At 40.8% G+C, this 4,566-nt stretch overlaps 1 non-coding gene across 1 annotated transcript; it reads right to left on the bottom strand.

Moving 5' to 3' along the window:
• Positions 1 to 439: 439 nt before the first annotated feature.
• Positions 440 to 545, bottom strand: LOC142504667 (small nucleolar RNA R71). Its single transcript, XR_012804292.1, has one exon. It is a non-coding gene; the product is annotated as a small nucleolar RNA R71 (small nucleolar RNA).
• Between the last annotated feature and the right edge of the window lie 4,021 nt (positions 546 to 4,566).

A 4,566-nucleotide genomic window follows, 5' to 3' on the forward strand; every position in this document is an offset into this window, starting at 1 on the left:
ACTGATGGAGAGGCACGAGCACGAGCATGAGGAGGAACACCATGAACACAGACATGTTGAGATGCCACACCGCATACCGATGCTAGAGTATGCCCAGCCTTCTTTGGATGGTGCACACCCCAGCATTGTGAGGCCTATTGTGCGGGAAACCACTTCGAAATCAAGCCAGCTATAATTCAGATGATTCAGAATACAGTCCAGTTTGGAGGATCTGCAGTAGATGACCCAAACACGCACATCGCAGATTTTCTTGAAATTTGCGATACTTTTAAATTTAATGGAGTTTCGGATGATGCTGGTAGGTTGCGTTTATTTCTTTTCTCCTTACATGACAAAGCTAAAGTATGGTTAAATTGTTTACCTGTAGGTTCGATTACGACGTGGGAGGACATGGCGAAGGCGTTTCTCATCAAATACTTTCCTCCATCTAAGACCATGAAGCTGCGGGCAGACATCACCACATTTGCTCAATTCGAGCAGGAGTCTTTATATGAGGCATGGGAGCGCTTCAAAGATCTATTACGAAGATGTCCTCATCACGAACTGCCACTTGGGTTAGTTGTTCAAACCTTTTATTATGGCTTGCTTACTCCTAATCGCACTATGACAGATGCCGCTGCTTGGGGGAACCTGTTGAGAAAAACTGTTGAGGAAGGATACGAGTTATTGGAGGAGATGGCTGCTAGCAGCTATTGTCCTCAATCTGAAAGGAACAACCAGCGAAGAAGTGCAGGAGTTCACCAGGTAACTGACCTTTTCGCAATTACTGCACAACATGATGTCTTTAACAGGAAACTGGATGGTTTGAATATGGGTGGTACGGCTATGCGTCTGCAAGAGATATTTTGTGAAAAATGCAGAGGAGAACACTATATTAAGGACTGTCAAGACAGTGGTCCTTTTTATGTGCAAGAAGGGGCACCAGTGAATCAAGTGGGAGTCCAAAACCGTCCAAGGAATGATCCGTACTCAAACACATATAATCCTGAATGAATGCAACATCCCAACTTCTCATGGGGTGGTCAAAACAGTCAGAGTCGACCACAAGGAGGACAACCATATGGGAAACAACCGATGTACAGATCTGATCCTCCTAGAGATGAGAAGTCCAATTTTGAGCAGATGATGTCTAAGTTCATCTCATCTACCGAAACTAGACTCCAAAACCAAGATGCATCGATAAAGGGGCTAGAAAATCAAATTGAACAGTTAGCGAAGATGATAGCAAGTAGAGAGCCGGGCACCTTGCCAAGTAACACAGAGACGAATCCAAAAGAGCAAGTGAAGGCCATCGAGTTGAAGAGTGGAAAAATTTTAGAGTCTAGAGGGACAGAAAAGAACCAAATACTGGATGAACAGACTGAGTCATCAAAAGGTAAGTCTTCTAACTCTACACCAGCACCCACTGCACAATCTAAAATCATTATCCCTCCACATTTTCCTGCAGCATTGAGAAAGGCGAAATTAGATGCGCAATTTGGTAAGTTCTTAGAAGTATTCAAGAAATTGCACATCAATATTCCTTTTGCTGATGCTCTGATGCAAATGCCAAGCTATGCTAAATTTCTGAAGGACGTCTTAGCAAACAAGAGAAAATTGGAGGATCACATGACAGTTAATCTAACTGAAAATTGCTCTGCTTTGGTGCAAAACAAGATCCCACCGAAATTTAAGGATCCAGGGAGTTTTTCTATTCCTTGCATGATTGGTGATGTTGTTTTTCATAAATCTTTGTGTGATCTTGGCGCGAGTATTAATCTTATGCCTTTGTCTGTGTTTAGGAAACTTGGATTGGGAGAACCTAAGCCAACAAGGATGTCTTTACAGCTAACAGACAGATCTGTCAAGTATTCACAGGGAGTTATTGAGGATGTGGAAGTGAAAGTGGGAAAATTCATTTTTCCTGCAGATTTCGTGGTACTCGACATGGAGGAGGATATGGAGATGCTTTTGATTTTGGGGAGACCGTTCCTTGCAACTGGCAAGACTTTAATTGATGTGCAGGAAGGGAAGTTTGAATTGAGAGTGGGAAAAGAGGAGATTACTTTTAACGTTTTTAAGGCACTTAAGCACACACTGCATTCTGATAGTTGTTATAGAATTGATGCTTTTGATTCCCTTGTGTCTAACTATGTGCAGGATGCTCTTAGGGACCCTTTGGAAGCCACTCTCACTACTGAATTAAGAGAAGACGAATTGGATGCAGAGAAAGCCAAAATAGTGGCACACCTCAACGCCAACCAACCATGGAAGAGGCCAATAAGGATGAGATTAGAGGACTTGGGGGATCGAAGAGACTTGATCCCTCAGAAGTCAAGCCTAAAGGAGCCACCAACTCTGGAGCTCAAGCCATTACCTCCACATCTGAAATACGTCTATCTAGGTGAGAATAATAAATTTCCTGTGATTATTTCTTCTTATTTGACAGAGGTGATGGAGGACAAACTGCTGAAAGTCTTGAAAGCGCACAAGAGTGCATTTGCATGGAAAGTGGCGGATATCAAAGGGATCAATCCATCAATCTGTATGCACAAGATATTAATGGAAGAAAAGTACTCACCCCTTGTGCAACCTCAGAGAAGATTGATTCCAAAGATGCAAGAGGTAGTAAAGCAGAAACTATCAAACTCCTTGATGCAGAATTTGAAGCTGGCGTCATTCCCCCGGAGGAGTATGAGAAGGATGATCATTGAGAGGGGAGGCACTTATGTTTTTTTTTTTACTTTTATTGCTTGCATTTCGTTTAGATCATTTTATTTATTTCTGTTTCTGTTACATGCTTAGGTTATATTGCATCCATTTTGTTTTGCACTATCTGTCTATTTTTCTTTCGTCTGTTGCATGGGGACACTGCTCGACTTTAGTATTGGTGGGTGGATGAGTGTTGTTTTGTGTGTTCATTTTTGGTGCTTTGTTGGTTTTATTTGTAGGCATTTAGTTTTAGTCGTTTTGCATTGGTGTGTGTCAGCCGACAGTGTTCGAAGTAGTACTTGTTAGCCAAGGATGATTAAGAGGTGATGAGACATGCCCTGTCTGTCGTTTACTCGCACTTCTTTAGCACCTACTGTGGTAAAGACATGACGTTTTATTTAAAACATTGAACTCTCTTTGCACAAATGTTAGAAATAGAAGCATGCATGATAAGATGGGCAAAATTTAAAACTAAAGTGGGGAACGAAGATGTTTGAAGGCGTAAATTGAACTTGACTATATTATCTTGAATCGAGGTATCTATCAGCAGCGTAAAAAAAAAGAGAACGTTGGAGATGTAAGGTGTGGGGGAGCCGAATAAAGGAATGAAATCCTATTCCTGACTAAAGTTGGAGATGTAAGGTGCTGGGGAGCCAAATAAAGGAATGAAATCATATTCCTGGCTAAAAATGTAAAACACATGGATTTGAATCTGAGATGGAAGGTTCTAATATAGTCCTTTTATTACTGTATTCCAATTCAGTCAAAAAAAAGTGATAATAGAAAACGGGGCGCTGCTGGTGATTACTGAGTGCAGAGAAATAAAGGAGAGTAAGATTTACACTAACAGGCTGATTTAACTCTCTGACAATGGTTGAAAATGGATCCCTCTGTCATTTATGATGATAGGACTAACGACACACACATACATGTTCATGTTTTATTTGAAACAATGTCTAGACCAATGCAAGTGCGAAGAGTCGTGCTTTTACATTGATCGACAAGGGAATATGTTGAGTTTCGCTGAGGCTAGTTGATGACTATGAATTCACTGTCGAGAGTCTTTGTATCTTGTCCCGTTTTGTCATCTCACCTATTTTGCTCGAGGGAGAGCAAAAGGTTAGTATTGGGGGGTTGATATAGGTGGGCTTTACGTGTTTTTCTTATTATGTGATAGCTCATTGTGTTGCATTTATCGTTTACATTGCATGCATTTTGTGTTATTTTGGCATATATTATGTTTTATCGTTACTCATGTGTCTCGTGTGTAAAAATGCAGGAGATTTGCGAATAAACCGAAGAAAATGCTATGATATGCGAAAGTCATCCGCCCGGGCGCACATTTATGTCCGCCCGGGCGCCTGCAAGGCATGAGGAAAGGAATTTTTTGCTAGAGTCATCCGCCCGGGCGCGTCAAAGAAAAATTAAAATACAAGATTTGCGCAAGCCATCCGCCCGGGCGCGTTTGTAATTTTGGGAAGATTTTTTGGACGATTTCTTCCTTAATTCTGAATATGGATGATATGGAAGGGTTGAGGGCCTGATTTTAATCATTATTCAGCAGCCACCATAAGCCTTGGAGAGGAATTCGCGCTTGGATTGAAGATTCGAAGATTTCCGGGCATCGTCTTTGCGTTTTTCGTCAAATCTTGTATTTCTGATTTAGTTTTCAATCCTTTAAACATTTTGTTGTCTTTATTTCTACCATGAATTCTAGTAGCTAAACTTAAATATTTGTTGGGATTTAAGGGGATCCTACCCCAAACTTTGATTTAATTAATTTATATTTCGATTGTCGCTTTGTTCTTGAATGTGCTACTGTTTTTCATTGTGTTGTTAGAGCGTAGCTAACTTCAACAACTTTTTTATATTGCG

The sequence above is a fragment of the Primulina tabacum genome, chromosome 9, assembly GCF_025594145.1.
Source record: "Primulina tabacum isolate GXHZ01 chromosome 9, ASM2559414v2, whole genome shotgun sequence".
NCBI lineage: Eukaryota > Viridiplantae > Streptophyta > Magnoliopsida > Lamiales > Gesneriaceae > Primulina > Primulina tabacum.